Below are 18786 nucleotides of genomic sequence, written 5' to 3'. Positions count from 1 at the left end.
GTGTGGTCTATTGACTAGATGTGACTCCACCCATTCAAAATGGGTCTTGATTATTTTACTAGAGAGGAAATCATTTTGGAGAAATCTCACATGTAGATGTTTGGAGAACAATTTCTTCAGAGTTGACAGAGAGAGATGTTTGGAGAAACTTGGAGTGCTGACAGAGAGAGTAGATGTCTAGACACGGGCAGAGCCCAGCAGACGTCGCCATGTGCCTTCCAATGAGAAGCTAAGAAAGCCAGAACCCTGAGCTGTGTCCCAAAAGAGCTAAGTGAAGGCCACAGACTTAGAAGGGGAACCACTGGCTGGGAGCAATGGAACCCAGAACAAGGACCAGCAGACATTAGCCACGTGCCTTCCCAAATCAGCCTTCCTTGAGCTAAGGTACCTTTCTCTGGATGTCTTAGGACATATTTTATGGCCTTAAAACTATAAACGTGTAACTTATTAAATTTCCCTTTATAAAAGCCATTCCATTTCTGGTATATTGCATTGTAGAAGCTTTAGCAAACTAATACAGAATATCATTACAGAATTACAGCAGGAGGAACTGGGCTGGATGACATGTATTAACTAACAGAACAAACATGGTTGCTATGGATTAATTCACTAATACTAATGCAATGGCAATACAATCAAACCAGAAAGTTCAAATTCAGAAGCTATCCCAAAATATTCTATAAGGGGCGGGCCATGGTGGCTCAGCAGGTAAGAGTGCTTGCCTGCCATGCCCGAGGACCCGGGTTTGATTCCCGACCCCTGCCCGTGTTAAAAAAAAAAAAAAAGATAAAAAGATTCCTTTTTTTTTTTTTTTAAATAATAAAAAATGGCTTATCTGTTAAGAAACTTGCAGCAGGAACGTTAGTGGTTCAGAGTCTACACAGAGGAACCTTGGGAAAACGGTGCCTAGCTCAAATCCTGATTCTACCACTCATTTATTGTGTGGTCTTAAGGAAAAAAATCATTGGAAACCTCTCTGCATCTCAATTTCTTCACCTTAAATTAAAACAAAGACAATGCTGGTTGCTGGGGACATAACTACATGCCTTTATATGTAGAAGTGCTTGTGATACCTAGTAAAAGCTTTATAAGGGCCTGAAGCTTAAATGCTAATGAATTAACTCACAGAATCTTTTGCTCAACATGTATTTCCCATTATTTGATTGGAAAACTCAAATAAAATGTACTTTAGGGTTTAAGTCATTTTTAAATCATTCAGGTAATAGATTTTAAAAAGTGACCAGAAGTGATGCCAAGGTAAAGAAGATTACGGGCAGGGGATTACCCATGCAAATAGAAAATAAAATTAAACCAGAATCACAGTATGGCCATTTTTTCATGCTTAGGAATGAAAAATCGAAACTCATTTTTGAAAATTATTGAAGCACAGGCTGAGTTAAGGTCATCTTTTCAAATTTCTAACTTTTGACAAAACTTATAACTCATACATTGGTAGGGTGATTATAAGTTGATACAGTATTTCTAGAGAGCACCTTAGGAAAAGATATACATCTGAGAACAGATAATAACTAATTCAGTAATTTTATGTCTAGAAATTAATACCTAATTATTAATTGAAATGAGAGAGAAACAATTTATCTACAAGGATTTCAAAACAGCATATTTTAATTACTTGTTTCTACTACTGATATAAATTGTACTTGCCTCCCTTTTTTAAAAACAAAAATTGGCCTCCTTAGTCATGCCATGGACAGTGATCTGGTTCTGAAACCTGCAGATATCCCGCCATAGTCTATAAAGGCGCTGCAGTTCCAGCATGTATGGCAAATGACATGTTTTCTTTATTACTTGATCTCTCAGGCCTCAGGATCTTTGCACGTGCTGTTTCTTCTTCCTGGACTACGGTCTCCCCACTGTATGCCTAGCAAGCCCCTACTGCTCTGTCAAGTCAGGTGTAACCTTCCCAGAAAAGGCTTCGGTGACAATGACACCCACCAACAGCTTTGCAGGTGCTGCTTCAATAGTATACCAACAAAGCAGTTGTCACTGGCTGTATGTCCACTGAAGAAAAGGATGTGCCATCTTAACCCTCAAAACCTAGCATGGTACCTAGAGAAAATAGCTGATAAATACTGTAAATAAATAAATATTGTAAAGATTACAATAAACATTGTAAAGACTATATAAATACACAGTATTCTTGCTCTTCCAGAATATAAGAACATTTCTACAGACCATTTCGGGGGCATTCATAAGCTATTATGTAAGAGGCCCCATTAAACATTCAAATGCATCCTATTCCATGTTCAATATTTTCCTCCTGGAGAGGAAAGTGTTTCAAATAAATTTTCTGTTTCAAATTATTTGGCTAGGAATATCTTATCTAATTTATATTAAACTAGGATTTCTTAACAGCCATGTTCAAAATTAGGGTTCTTTGGAAGTGGAAGCTTCAAATTTTCAGGTGAACTCTTATGAATACAAAATTTAACCACAAATAAACATGTTTATATTGCATATATATTAAGATATTAAATCCTTTTTTAATCACAACTTTTCATTTTCTTTTTTATGTTTTTGAGATGGTTTTGCAGTAATGTTCCTTATCATGTACCAGTATGTACCATTTACATACTGCTGACTAATTTTGTCATCAAAATGTTTAAAAAGTCAAAATTACTCTTAATCCTAAACATCTTTTTTATGAGCTAAAATTATCCATGTCCCAACACTTCGAAAGCAATCATTAGCAACAATCTGGTGTATACTCCTTCTGGCATTTTCCTTAAAGCCTAAATATAAAACAATTTCTTGAATACTGTAATGATTTCTTTATTACAATTCACAAAATTTAGTAACACAAAGAAAGATTTAAAGTTTTAAATCGCAGATATTGTACTGCATAGAACAATCATAGCTGGGAGGACAAGGAACAGTCCAGGAAGCAATCCAGAAGTGAATAAAACTCATAATAAACATTATTCTATCCCATGGCATTATTCTTTATATTCTTATGAATTTCCAATATAAATGAATTACATAAATAATGGAAACTTTTAAAATGACTTAACTGATATCACAAGGAATTTAGGGGTGTTGACAGCATAGTAGCCAATCACAAAAGAATTACTTAATAATGGAAATAAAAGCTATATTAAACATGCCTTAAGCGGAGCTAATGAAAAAACTGGAAAAGGTAAACAATCAAAAGGTAGATGTGCATAATTCTGAAGCCAATATTATAATGTTATACTGTAGCAAAAGATAATATCAGAATGGTAACATGAGTACCAAAGGCAAAAAAAAAGCTCCAAAATTGCTCAGAATACTAAAAGGCATTTGAATAGAACTAAGATTTTTTTTTCATTTCGTCAAAACTGTCTACATTATGTGAGAGTAGCTAAGAGAATCTTTATAAAATGAACTCCAATGTCTTTCTTAAGGAAAAAAAAAGGCTACCTCCTACAAGATTTAAAAAAAAAAAAAAAGATAGGGCATGAAGATGAAAAAATTTCACACTATATTATGTTCTTTAGCTTTACTATCTAAATTCACGAGTCATATGTTGTTCTTACGTATAAATTAACTAAAATAAAAAAATTCAATCCTTTAATCATATCAATCAGGTTTTAAAAGGCCCTAGCATTACATAGCTATTGGCTAGCATTTGATGGACAATGCAAATATAAACCATTTCATCACAGAAAGTTCTACGCTGACGTATAGGTTTTCCCATTCACTTAGTCTCAAGACCCTGTTGCCAAGTCTGCAGACAGCAGAAGCAGCTCCTGCTGTCTCTCTGCTCCATGCTTAGGACCGGTAAATAGGACAAGTCAAACAGACCGTGACTTCTTTTCAGGGGGCAGCATGAAAAGGAGAGGAGGGGCAAATGGAGCAGCAAGCTGACAAACCCCCTTAAATTGAGCAGCAGATGGCTCAAGGTGGTAATCAGTCTAGCTTTTAAATTAAAGGAGAAGGGAAAACAGAGTATGGAGCAATTAAAAAGCCACAGGCTTACTTAAAAAAAAAAAAACTAAACTGTAGAAACTGCTTATACAGCAATTACTCCTTATACATAGTTTTAGGCAATCCTGAGCATTTCTTGACGGTAGAAGAGTTCAGAGGTCAGCAATGATCAACTAACACCCATGAACAAAGAAAAGTGGCCTGTGAAATTATTCTGACTTGAACTCACATTCTGCAACTTCAAGGCTACAGGCACAAAGAGGTGTAAACCCACACACACAGATGACTGCGCTGGCTACCTTGACTCTCTGGATCCTTCTCTCTCTCTCTCTCTCTCTCTCTCTCTCACACACACACACACACACACACACACACACACACAGGCTCATTTCTCAAGGAGGCTATATCCTTCTGGAATACCTTTAGAGAGAAAACTGCCCTACTACTGGCTGAGGGCAGTGTGCACACACTATAGCGGAGAGAGACTAGCCAAGAAATGAACTTCCTCCATGTTAACTGGGTGCTCCGTCCTATACTCTTTCTTCCAAATTCCCTAAAACCATCAAAATACTTCCTCACCCCACAGCAGGGTGGCTCCACCAAGATGGAAGAAGACTATGAGCATGACCTAAACACCAGCACACCATTCATCTCTAAAACAAAAGCAAATGGAAGGAAGGGATCCCTAGAGGCTTGTCCAAAACTTTTTCATATGTTTTATTTTGCAAAAGGAGGAAACCAATAAAGGGATGACATCCAGTTAACTGGGAGAACTAGAATTAGAATCCAATTTTGTCAGTACTTGTTTCACTGTATCCAATTTGTAACGAGCTTGATATTGGCCAGCATCCAGGAATTCTGGTTTATCACAGTTCAACAGATTTGCCAAGTGGTTACATAACATGGCCTCTATCACATCTGAAAAGCTTTGGAAAATATAGAAGACTGAGAAATTTTCATTCCTTGACCCTATTCTAGAGCTTTGTCACCATGCTGATGTACATGGTAATCACTTAACTCCTCGCCCTGCCTCCAGGCTCCCAACTCCAAACCAGCTGGCACAGATCCATCTTCTTTCACATACCACATACCAGCTCAGAAATACTCCTACAGGGCTCCCTAGAACCCACAGAAGCAACAGCTCTGCACATCAGTGGGGGTATCCTACTGACATAAACTTCCATATGCTAGGAATGACCACCTGATGAAAAATAGGCAATTTCCTTCTTGGTGGGTCAAAGGCCTAATTACAAGATGCTGGCATCCAGAACCAGGGAAAGGGGTTTTATGGCACACTTACAGCTTTTACGGGAAGGAATAAGGTAATGTACTTCTAGAACCTCAATAACAATTATCCTTTGAGTTCTTGCTTTCTGCCAGGTATTAAGAACTCTAAATCAATCATCTCATTAATTCTGTAATACCACCCTCTGAGGAAGACATCATTACCTCCTTTAGGGAGAAGGAAAAACATGAACTATAGAGGCACATCAGGTTTGTTTGTTCTTTTAAACCCTGGAGGGACTTTAGGGCATACCTTTCAGGAATGACAGCCTGATGTTCCCCGCCAATTTTTACTAGCAGAGCAAAGCAAGTTGGAAGGTTGTGGCCTAAGGGCCAAGGATCTGTGCCCAGAACTGCAGAAGGGTGAATGCCCAGCAAATAATCTCTGGTAAGCCGCTAGATCCTTTTGTATTCGCATTTCCAGGGCCATCACCTCAGATTACTACAACTAAACCTTCCTTCACTCCACAAGAGACGGTGCAGTCTGACCTCACATAGATGCCTCCTTTAAAAGACTATAAAATACAGAGATGTGCGAATTCTCAGCAAAAAAAAAAAAAGATGGACTTGATCGTTTCTCACATAGGTGCTAAACAACTGAAGGAGAATATGTGACTAGTTGGCAGAGGTAGCCTGTATCAACCCATCCACTACCAAGAGCAGCCACTTGATGGCAATCTTAACCTATTCCCTTGGAATTACTCCACAAAGGGAGACCCCCAGAGGGTAGAAGCACCAAAGAGGGCAGCACAGTGTTGACCAAGCCAGAAAAAAGCATCTTGCTTGAGTCCCAGAAAACTGGGCAGGAGGGAAGGCAAAAGGGATGGACTAATAGAAGAGGCTATCCCAAAACTCTACCCCGGGTTATTATCTAATGGCACATCTCCACAGATGTCTGGGAAGGCCAAGACAGTAGTGACTAAAGTTTCTGCAAATTCAGACACAACTCAGGCCTCATGCCACAATCACATCAGACTTTCCATCAACAGACCGCAGCAAATAGGATGATAAAGCAACTACAAGCTCCTGCTTCTTTTATCTCAGCATCTTGTCCCGATACCATAGGAAAACCAAAACTAAATAAACGAAAAGAAAAACTTCTAGGAAAGGTAAGACATCTGAATACCACTTGAATAAAGCACCCCACAGTTTTCCTTCTTTTTACTTAAAAAGTTATGCACATCTCAAATATTGTGCATCTTCTGGAGAAAGGGCTCTCCAGAAAAACTGTCACACACTGCTATTTTCACTGACAGCAAGATCACCCAAAAAATCTCTTTGAAACACCAGAACTGAGGGACATAAGGGGGAAATATTATATTATCTGAAAATAGTTCCCTGTCTTAACGTGGGTAACATATTCTCCCACACAACTCAAACTGACCCTGGGCGACAGCTTTATAACTCTTGGCTTCTCAATTTATAACAAGAGTTCAGGCAGAGTCGAGGCTTTGCCAATATTTTCCTCAGAGAGATTCAGAAAGTGCCAGTTGAGAGCCTTCCAGCTCACCCTTAAAAACTCTGTAACACTTTCCAACTGAGAAAACTGGAAAGGCCCTTTTCAAATAACTCTAGTAACAAAGAGTCTGATTCGGGTAAACTCCTGTGCCAATGTAGGGCAAAGACTCTAGGGAACATAATAGGCCATTTTAAATGTAGATCCTTCTACAAGTTACCAAGGCCTCCTGCATGTCAAGACAATAATACAGAAGAGTTACAGTCATGTGTCACTAGCCCTAATCATGTCTCTTCTAGAAACAACCTAGTAACATTCTAGGTGAATGCACTGGCTTCAAAATTATTGGTCCCTTCATGAATGTCCCAATCATTGATGAAGGCAAGAGAGGTTCAGGAATAAAAGTTGAGAGTTAAGTGTTGATCCACATTCATTGTTGGCAGCAATGTAAAATGTTTCAGCCACTGTGGAAGTTTATTTTTGCATATGGTATGAAACCCGAGTTTTTTTTTTTGCTCATGGACATTCAGTTTTCCCAGCACCACTTGTTGAAAAGAGTAGTCTTTCCCAATTAAGTGGACTTGGCACACTTGTCAAAAATTAGTTGCCTGGGCCATGGTGGCTCAGCAGGCAAGAATGCTTGCCTGCCATGCCAGAGGACCCAGGTTCGATTCCTGGTGCCTGCCCATGTTTAAAAAAAAAAGATTAGTTGCCCATAAATATGAGATTTGATTTCTCAGCTCTCAATTCAGTTCCACTAGTCTATATGGCTGTCCTTGTGCCAGTAATATGATGTCTTGATTACTATGGCTTTGTAATAAGTTTTAAGATTGGGAAGTATGAGTCTTTCAAATTTGTTCTTTTTCAAAATGGCTTTGGCTATTTGGGGCTCCTTACACCTTACATATAAATTTGGCAATTCCTGAAAAGAAGGTTGTTGAAATTTTGATTAATGAATGATGTTTAGTCTTCTAATCATGAACACTGAACGCTCTTTCATTTATTTAGGTCTTCTTTGATTTCTTTTAGCAATGTTTTATAGTTTTCCATGTACAGATCTTTTACATAATTGGTTATTTAGTTCTAGATATTTCATTATTTTATTTACTAGGTAAATGGAATTCTTTTCTTGATTCCTTCCTCAGATTGCTCATTACTAGTATATAAAAGCACTAGTGATTTTTCTGTGTTTATCTTGTACTCACTCTACCACTTTGCTGAATTCATTTATTAGCTCTAGGAGCTTCACTGTGCATTTCTGGGGAATTTTCTGTATATAGTATCATGTCATCTGCAAATAGAGAGTTTTACTTCTTCCTTTCCAATGTGGAAAGAATTTATTTATTTCTTTTATTTTTGCTGCCTGATTGCTCTAGCTAGAACTTCCAATACAATGTTGAATAACAGTGATGACTGTGGACATCTGCTTCTTGTTCCTGGTCTTAGAAGAAAGGCTGTCAGTCTTTCACCATTGAGTTAAGATGTTAGCAGCAAATTTTAAGAAGAGGTGCTGCATTTTGTCAAATATCTTTAAAGTATCAGCTGAGATGATCATATAGATTTTTCCCCCTTCATTCCATTAATGTGGCATATTACATTCATTTTCTTATGGTGAATCATACTTGCATACCTGGGATGATCATGATGTACAATTCTTTGATGTGCTTTTGGATTCAGTTTCCTAGTATATTTACCGAAAATTCTGCATCTATATTCATATGATATATTGGTCTGTAATTTTCTTTTCTTATGGTATGTTTAGTGGCCTTTAGTATAAGGGTGATGTTTGGCCTCAGAATGAATTAATGAACATTACCACTTCTTCAACTTTTGTAGACTTTGGAGCAGGACTGGTGTTAATTCTTCTTGGAATCTCTGGTAAAATTCACCTGTGAAGCCATCTGGTCCTGGGCTTTTCTTTGTTGAGCATGCCATTACGAACATAAATAACAGGACTGAGTTGGATATTTGAATGTAAATAAAGAGGAAATTTTAGTTTGTATATGTTGATAGAACAAAAGCAAAAGCAAAAAAACTGACAGCGGTGCCTTTAGATGATTCTGCAATCACACCCGTGTGAAGTGACCGGAGGCTGCTCATACTTGGTATGTTCTCCAAGAATGCTTAAGCAGTGCCTAGAGTCGTTGATGCAAAAGGTGCAAAGCAGGGTAGTAATAAACTTTGAAAAAGCAGGACCAGATCCTTTCCCTATAGAAGATGGTCAACCAGACCTATCAAGGCCTTCTGGATCTCAGCCTTGGCATAGTTGTCACAACCTTATATATGTCAGACCAAATCCTAAGACTGGGGTTCCTATCGGTCACTGGCCTGTACCAGAATCTTTCTGGCTAGATCAGAATTCTCCAACACTACCACTGCATATATCTCACCCTGTAGTGAAGTTCTTCTGTATAGACTGTGAACCAATGCTTATTGACAAATTGCTTCCTAACAAATATAAGTTGGAGCCTTCACAAATGACTCAATTTATCCTGGAAAGGAAATCTTCTCCAATATGGTGGCAGGAATATGTGAGCAACAGTGCAAAAATACAGTGAACTTGGCCCATTCTTTTGGTACTTGAATGCCAGCACAGCACTGAACTATGTCAACTGTGATGCCTTATAATAAATCCAGTCCTTCTTCCCCTTTTAGATGACTTGTTTAAAGTACATAAGGCAAAGCCAACACTGAAATGGAGGCAGTCATTTGAGGACAATACCTCTCTACTATCTTCAGCCCTTGAAGAAAGCTGTAGGAATGATGGGTGCACCTAGCCTAATAGCAGACAGTATGGAATATGGACTAAGTTATAGTGTCATTTCATACCTCAAAAAACCGAGTCAACTGGCCAAAAGAGAATCTGATAGAATCATCGGATCTGTAGGCATAAAAAGTAGTACAGGAAACTGGAATTAAAGTCCACAGCTGATCACATGGTTTATCGATGGCTTACAGGAAAGATTTTCAGCTACTGCTTCAGGGAATTTCAGAGGACATTTCTCACAGACTGCTAGACCTTAACATGAAGGAGTATAATGGTTTCCAAGTGGCTTTGCTGAATAAGGATTTGAAACCACAGACATTTAGAAATGCTTATGACATACCAAGACAGAATCCTTTGGATCACTTAACAAGAATGAGATCTAATGTTCTGAAAAGCACCTACAAATTTCTCTAAGAACAGGAGGAAGATCAAGTGCACAGTGTTCCTATAGTACAAATGGGGAATTACCAGGAATACTTCAAGCAAGTACCTTCTCCACTAAGAGAACTTGATCCTGATCAGTCTCAAAGATTGCATATATTCAGGAATCCCATTAAGTTGGACAAAAAGGGTATGATGATAGATGAAGCAGATGAACTTGTGGCTCGGCCTCAAAATAAACATAAATTACCCAGAGAACCAAATACACAACGGATCCCCAAAAGATGTTGGTGTATGTCTCCACTACTCAGAGGCAGACAACACAATTCTGTTGTGAACAATCATACTGGAGGAAAAAGACCACTTATGAATCAAGCACATCCAGATCCTATTAACCCCCTTCTCCTCTTCATAAGATTTTAGAAAGCACTAATGATTTCAACAATGGATGATGTGGCTGAAAATCACGCTGCAGACCAACTTTCATTAGACATTACACCAAATACTCTGGATACTGAATTGTCAACATCCTCTTTCTCCAGTCAATTTATGGGAATGGCTAACCAATCATTTACAGGGTGTTGGTCATGATCATTTAGGAACTAATGACCTCGGTGTTGGTGGATACTTAGAAAATCATGAGGAAATACAAGATAAACAACAATGTGCTGCAGAGAAGATATCAGCATCTTCATCAACAAATTGATGCACCACAGAAGCCATGAAGAGGTCAACACCAAACTAAAAGCACAAACAATAAAACAGATTCAAAAGCCAAGAAGAAAATATGAAAAACTCTTTACTAAAAACATGTGCAAGGCAGTTTACAAACAAGACTAACATTTTTACAAAATGTCATTAAAGAAGCATCAAGATTTTAAAAACAAATGCTAATAGAACAACTGGAGAACTTCCTTGGATGAAATTCATTGAAGGGCCAATCAGACCAATCATATTAATAGCAATTAATGTGGTCATTAATTTCACTACCTTCTCCAAATACAAAATAAATACAAGACTGTTATAATCTTGCATTAAATTTTTCACATGCATTTTGGTTATCTGAAATACTAAAGAAGTCTACAGATCTTTTTTCCATCATTTTACAATGAACTTTTCTTCATTTTGGTTTATTTTAGTAAAGTGAAAAGTATCATGCTCTAAAACATTTTTATTTAACAAACTAAAAATACTCCTCCAAATCTCTTGCTTGTCATTGACTCTTCCATATCAATGTTCCTCAGGTTCTTTTTTCTTAAACCAACCTTTCAGAAGGTCACCTCTGTTAAGGCTGAACTTTGCCAAAAAAATAATAATTAAAAAGAAGTTATTTTGTAATGGGGGGGAGCACATACATTAAAACTAGGTAATGTTTTGTATATACAGTTATTCAGGATATATTACTGTAAGTTGTACAAATGTACTTTGAAGAATACTGAAGAAAAGCACTTTTGTTATTCTATCAATAAATGCTATATTTAAAAGAAAAACAATGAACTCTAAACAACAGACTATAGTTAATCGTACAAGTACAAAAGTGATCTTTCATGAATTGTTAACAAATGTAACACACTAATGCAAGATGTTAGTAATAGGGTATATACTACAACTCTGTATTTTATGCATTTTTCTATAAACCTACAATATTTCCAAATCAAAAAAAGATAATAAGAGCACAACAGTGGCTTCTCACAAGAATCAATCTAACTGAAAATGCACTGCATAGGAAACAAAGCACATGACCTAAAATGTCTCTTTCACATGCCTGCAACAAAAAGCCAAGTCTGTGACCCCAGTTCCATAATATGAAAAATTAAAACCTAAAGGCTAAATAATCCTAACACTCACAGAACAACAACAGTATTGGCTAAAAAGTGCCATAAGAAAAAGGTGATAGTTTAGTAAGATAAGAACTAAAATTGTTCCAAAAAACCCATTCAGTAGGGCCTGTGGTCCACAGAAGTTCAGAACCAGAACTGCAGTGATGCCAGCACTGATACTGAGAGAAAATCTGGTTACCAGAATTTTACCACTTTGGGGTATTCTTACTCAAACATTTATTGGCTGACTACTCTAAGCAAGGTTCTGCAGATGCTGCTTAGGAAACAGACATGAGCCTCTCGCCTGGAAGTGCTTGCAGCCATCAGCACACATGCTCAGACATCTAGTACGTTCTGGGGAAACAGCATAATCATAAAAGCTAAAAACAGAGATAGTAGTATGGACAACCTTGAAAACAAGTACCTACTTTAAAGACATTAACTGGACTGGAAAGGGGGAAGAGAAAGTTTTTGAGGGACAGCACAAGAATGGAAAAGCCTCTCTACGAAAGGGTAATAGGCATATATGAATTTGTCAAAACTCATCAAAATTCAAATGGGAGAGAGAGAAATCTAGAATCAGGAGTCCAGAGTTCAAGTCCTGATTTACGATTTCTTAGCTCTGTGGTCAAGTTGCTCAACACCTCTGAGCCCCAGTATCTTAACCTATAGAATTGTGATAAAATAGTATAATTATCATAATGTTGTGAGAATTAAATTAGGAAACTTGCTTTTTAACCAAGTGACATGGGTGTAGGATACCAGGTGACCCAATTCCAAAAATCTCTATAAAGATAAGAATTATCAATAATCACAATTATGAATAAAGGATCTTCTGCCAACAGGCAAAATATCATGAGCAGCAACTAGGCAGGCTCAAAGTTAGGGTGTGCACACATCCACAGTGAAATCTGGAGTCCAACTTAGAATAGCAATGAGTAGTACTAGACAGAGAGGAATGGATGTGCCAGTGGACAGCAAGCTGTCTGCACGCTCAAATAGCATACACTTCACAGAGCACCTCAGCACTGGGGGTACATCAGCAGTCAAAATGGCTAAAGCTTTTCTTTCACGGAATTTACCTTCTACTATGCCTAGAGCAATAAAAACATAATACAATGTCAGGCAGAGAGAAATGCTATACACAAAAATACAACAATGTAAGGAGCAATGAGATTACCAGAAGCAGGTATAGCTTGTAGTAATATGTCCAAGAAAGACCTCTCGGGTAAGGGGCCTTTGAAAAGGAAGCTGAAATAGGGTGAGGATATCTAGTCACACAGATTAAATCTAAGAGGAGGGGGTTCCAGATAGAGGTATGAGCAAGAGCAAAAACCCTGGAGTATGTGGAAGGGCAGGAAGGATAGAAAAGATGGGGAATGAGGAAGAGAGAAAGAGATGGGATCGGACAGGTGTCCAGATTGAGTGGTCTTTTAAGATAAGAGGAATGGGGAGACCACTTCGGTCAGGAAGGAGGGAATAGCATGTACTGATTCGTATTTTATAAGGATTCCTATGGCTGCTGCAAAAGCAGAAGTTGAAAGAAGCTACACCATCAGTCCAAGCTAGCGACTTGAACTAGCGGAGGTTCACAATCAGAAGGTATTTTGAATTTCGAATAAACAGGTTTTGCTAAAGGATAGAAGGCAAGTAGGCACAAAAGACAGAAGTAATGGATAGCTCCACAGTTCTGGACCTAAGCAACTAAAAGAATGGAACTGCCGTTTAATAACAACAGACGGAAGAGGCGCAAGTTTGGGATAAGCTCATTAGGTCTAACAAGAAGTAAGAATGAAGATGTCAAATAGGCAGTTAGAAATACTGGTCTGGTTCAGGAGAGGATCCACTACATCAAACCATGCTGACCGAAAATTAGATTTGGCAAGCAAGGTAATTATTGACCACGATAAGTAGCTGGTATAGAAGTCTGGCTCCAGGGATTCACAAGAGAGGGATGGGGCTGGGATATTAATATGAATATAAATAGGAGAACAGGGAGATGGGCCATTTAGACATTTTCTTTCACAAAATTTTGCTATAAAGGAAGAGAAAGAAAAAGAATAGTAGGAGAGAGATGCAAGGTCAAGGCAGGTAGGTTTATTTTATTATGGAAGATCTAGCAACATGTTTTGTTTGCCGATGAAAATGATCTAGTAAAGAAGGGTAAATAATGATGAAGAAAGGAGAGAGAACACACAGATCTCCCTATCTCTTGCCTTCCCTTGTCCTCAATGTTGAGCTTTTTAAAAGAACTGTGACAAGCAGGAAAACACTGGGCCACACAGGACCCAATCATCCACAGATCATCTCTGCTCAAGGCCGGGCTTCCCCCCATAGGTGGCGCTCGCTATATGCCCCTCCTACTAATGCAGTCCAACACTGAATGAGACCACTGACATCATCAGGGAAACAGCATCGCTTACAGAATTGACACTGCAGGAAGGCTGAGAGAATTGGAGGGGCAGTTGGTAGAAGGTACAAAGTGTCCAGAAAGAGGAACACTTTAACCTCCAGAGGTAGTCCCACTATGAACTCTCCATGAAATACTTGCAAGCAACCATGCTTAGTGGGAAATGTGGCACCTCGCTAACATTCGAATAGGATTTCTGGTTCCAGTTGGTCTTCAGCATGATCCATTCCTTCCAGATAAGCTCATTATTACCAAGGCTCAAAATTCTCTTGTAAACTCATGAGCTTGACCTGTATTCTTAGCTTCCCTGATCTAGCAATTCATAATTCTGCAGCCAAAAGGACTACAGCTAGACTCACAAAACCTTGGTACCACAACAGTATGAGAAACCTAACCACAGAAGCCTGCCAAGGGATGCTCAAGTCTTCACTCCTAATTCCAATACCACCTTCTCCCCCATCTCCAGCCCTTGGTCAGAAAGCTCCCAAATTCCTTAAGGTACTTTAACAAGGCTCATGGAAAAGCTTCTTTTATGAAGCTTGTACTGGTAAGCTCAAGATGGAGGGCTTTTACATCAGTCTGCCTAGCTGCTAGCCTACTTCTCACACACACACATATATACACATGTAACACCTCTTTGATTTTTACTTTTTTTTTTTTTTTTTTTTTTTACATGGACAGGCACTGGGAATCGAACCTAGGTCTCCAGCATGGCAGGTAAGAACTCTGCCAGTGAGTCACTGCTGACCTCTCTTTGATTTTTAAAGAATTTATTGTACAATATTTTATAGTACTTCGGTGACTTTTAGTTGCACTTTTTTTCATGCATCTGCAAAATTAGAAAGCATCTTGTAATTGTGATGCCTTACACTTTTACATAAAATAAAGGTGCATCACTTAATGACACCTTAGATTGGGTGACATAAGGTATTATGACTTCTCCAAAATAAGTAATTTGAGCTCAGTTTCTAGTCACCCACAATATACCCTCCATACTAAAAACTAAATCAAATATTTACTAAATCCAAGTTTTAATCAAGAAATGCCCCCCTCTGTTCCAACAGACAAAGGGGGGGACAAAGGTCCTGATGGTTTGGTGCCAAGGAGGTGAAGTCGCTTTTACACTTAAGAGTCCCATTGCAACAGGAAACAGTAACAGCGGGAACTCAGTCCAGTGGGGAAGCCCCTGGCATGTACCTGGCTCCCTTGGACACTCAGAAAAATACGTTAGAGGCTAACTTCTTTGTTGGCAGCCTGGCCAGATGAGGGACCTCTGAGGAGAAAGAGACACTGACATCTTAGTGGGAGATGGTGATGTAAGGAGGGTTTAGGAACCCCGGGTTTCCCAGAAAGAACAGAACTCAATTATCTCCTTAACTGCCAGCCCCCGAACATCTGTAAAGAGGAAATAGCCCTTCTCACAAATACTCACTGACACGGGTCCTTTGAAACAAACCAAGAATAAAATATAAAAATCCAACCACGGAAGAAATGCCCCATCTGAATACTAAGGTCAGGTCACAAACTCAATACCACACAGCTGCAGACAGAAAGAAATCAAGGCTTCTCAACTCTACTACACACATTTCAGGATAGATACAGCTTTGTTGCTAAAGAATAGATTTAAGTTGTTTTCAGTGAAGTCTATTTCCCCTTCTTTTCACCCAGTTTTCTTTCACATGAGGTGCATCTCACACATCAGCAGTTAGAGGAGAGGGGAAGAAAATTTTCTAGGGCATTGGAGTATAGGAGGGGAAATTCTACTTACCTGCAGCTAGTGCTGTGTGACGGCTTACTGAGGATGAAACTAGTGCTTATACATCAGCAGTTAAAATCGTGGCGAAACAGAATGGTAAGGCACATGCTTCAGAATTTTTTTTTTTAAATGGGGGGGTGGGGGGGGACATCTTTCCAAGTAAAGGCCATTTTTAGAACCTGAGCCCCAAGAAAAAGTAAAAGGTATCCTCTTTTCCATCTACTCATACACCTCGACATTCATTTCAAACATAGTTCCACAGATAACAACCACCAATTAGAAAATGTGCCTGACTTTTAAATTTTGTCCCACACATTTGTGTTTCTATTTTATCCTATGAGGAGTTGGCCATAAAAGATCAGAAACTTTTAAACAAAGCTAACAGATTTGGAAGAATTTTTAACAAAGGTCAAAATTTGGCAACAGCAGTTGCCAAAAAGTCTCCTGCCCACATCCCACCAACACTCTGGGAAGACTTGGGGCCTTCCTGCAATTTCCAACAGGGTAACATGGTGAGCGTCAATATTAAAAAGACAAATCTCTAAGTGAACAAATCGAAAAAATAATCAATGCATCTGTATGCTGGTGACTGAAGATGAGGACCAAATCTGAAGGAGCGATTTTTTATCTCTTTACCAATTCAAATACAAGCTCTGATAAAGCCCAGCAACATGTTTACATTAATAAGATACTAGCCCCTCTCCTGAGGTCTCGCTCCACGCAAAAAAAATTTGGTATATCTCCTTCAGAAGAAATTGGTAGAAAACAATTCTTCCCACAAATTCTTACTTTTATCACTTCCCTTCTATTCACTTAAATGGTGATTAAAAGCATGGAAGCTCTAATCCAGAAAGCCTGGGTTTCTACCCTGACTCTACCACTTACTACTTATGTAGGCATAATACTAAATCCACTCCACTGCAGTTTCCTCATCTATAAAATGAGGATTTAGAGGATTTAAATACAGGTAAAGTGCTAGAATAATAACTGGCAAATAGTAAGCACCCAACACAGAATAACCAAAGATGCTATAATAATTATTTATTACAACTAAGTGAAAGGTCCCAGGTTCCATTAAATCTAGTCAAGACTGTTTAGCTGGCCAAAGTGTTTGCAGGATCTCAGATGACATTTATAGGAAGCAAATGAAATTCAAATACAGCTAACAGCTCCCCTCTCGTACTGTGTAATTATGTATACTCATTATTTGTGTACCATGTTATTATTTAAATGTCCCTAATTTCAGCCCCAGTGGGCAAGGGCCCTCTAAGAGTAGCCAAGGTCTCAGCCTCTGCCAGTCCTTCCCTAAGCTTCTGCCACTTTTCCCGGCTGTAATAAATTGACATTGTCTACTACAGGAAGGAGATGGAAGGCTCACATCAGCAAATCTTAGCGCAGCCTCCCTTTAGTACTGCTATAACCAGCAAGCTGTAATGCATGATGGCTTCAAACACAGAAAATCCACCAACACTCACGTCTGCTATCTCTAGCAGGGGCTTAAAAATTCATTTCTGTCGTTTTAGAATCACAAAAGCAAGACTGATGGCAAACAAAGGTTTTATGACATAAACTATGAGGTCTATCTACTATTTAAAGTCTGCTTGTGTTAGTACTACTATAACTAGACCTGCACCGATGAAGTGGCTGAGCCACTGCTATCCTTACACCAGAGGCCCGACCCCCCCAGCACACAGATGGTAAGGGCAAGGGGCTGCTGGCTCATCACCCCAACATGCCAATTATTTAGCAGAAGTGATGTCAATTTGTTCTCAAATTAGATAAAAAATTATGTGGGAGAAAAAATTTATGCTTAATACAATAAATACATATTACGATGCACATGTATTATTAAAACATATATATAGTGAAAACTTTATAGAATTTCCATCCTATTGTAAATACAAAACAGGGAAAACCTGAATTTTCTAAGAAAACTCAGGCAGAGCCAAAGTTTCAAGACTATTATGGTTTAAAAAATGAACAGGGGAAAAAATAAAACTTTGCTTTTCCTACTTTTGTTGTAAAGGTAGCTGCATTATTTTTATTCATAAATAAGCGCTGGGATCAAATAACAATTTGCCACTGAAAACTAAAAAGCTGTGTAATCTTAGGAAAGTTACTACCAAATATACAACATCCTGTATAAGACTCAGAAAAGCCCCACAAGGTTTTTTTTTTTTTTTTTTTTTTAGAGAACAGATGAACAGTCCAGGGCTCTCAGAGCTACATTACTCATCAAGATACCCATGCTACAAAGCAAGATAAAGGGTGGCAAAGGGACAGAAACCACCACCACCCCTACCTGGGGGATAAAGGCACATGCTCTTGCTCCAGCCCCACCGTTTTAGTCAACCCAGAGGTACCAAACTGTCTCATAACTATATATACACATCATACACATACATGAGTTAAAACCTCCCACCCTTCATAATTCATCTTGTGCTTTCACTCCACAATGAACAAGCCTAGAATAAAATATGCTATATTTTACAGTTTAGGATTAGGGCATTCTGTTATATATGAGTAATAACCTATTATAAAGCACCCATTCAAACTCAAGTGATACAAGTATATACATATTCACACATCCACAGAGAAAAACCCCTACTCCCAGTCCCACTGTCCCAAAAGAGTTTGGGATGCCCACTTCTGTCTCAGCTTTCTATAGATAAAACCCTCTGAGCAGAGCACTCAAGATTCTGGAACATGAGGGCTCACAGGAGTAGTTTTCCAGACTTCCAGTAGCCGACAAACAAAAAACCATACTTTGTTAAGCATGTTCGATATTTTTTAAGAAAGTTATTTCTAAAAACAAACTACCACTGTGAAAACTAACTTCACGAAGGTGGTACAGGAATTATTCAAAGTCTTCAATGATTCTGACAGAGACATTCATTGCCAACTTTTCTTAGAATTTGGTCCACCCGTCTTTAATTACACCAAAAAAAGGTAAAAGATACATTTAGCCAACTGGTTGGTAGAATA

At 38.5% G+C, this 18786-nt stretch overlaps 1 protein-coding gene and 1 pseudogene across 2 annotated transcripts in view; one reads left to right on the top strand and one right to left on the bottom strand.

Moving 5' to 3' along the window:
* The window catches only part of JARID2 (jumonji and AT-rich interaction domain containing 2), a 272180-nt gene that overhangs the window by 125173 nt on the left and 128221 nt on the right, over positions 1 to 18786 (bottom strand). The window lies entirely within an intron of this gene.
* On the top strand, positions 5182 to 10238 carry LOC143668696 (integrator complex subunit 6 pseudogene; annotated as a pseudogene).

Source organism: Tamandua tetradactyla, chromosome 25 (genome assembly GCF_023851605.1).
Source record: "Tamandua tetradactyla isolate mTamTet1 chromosome 25, mTamTet1.pri, whole genome shotgun sequence".
Classification (NCBI taxonomy): domain Eukaryota; kingdom Metazoa; phylum Chordata; class Mammalia; order Pilosa; family Myrmecophagidae; genus Tamandua; species Tamandua tetradactyla.
The sequence above is the reverse complement of the archived record's forward strand: the minus strand, read 5'-3'. Positions and strand labels throughout refer to the sequence as shown.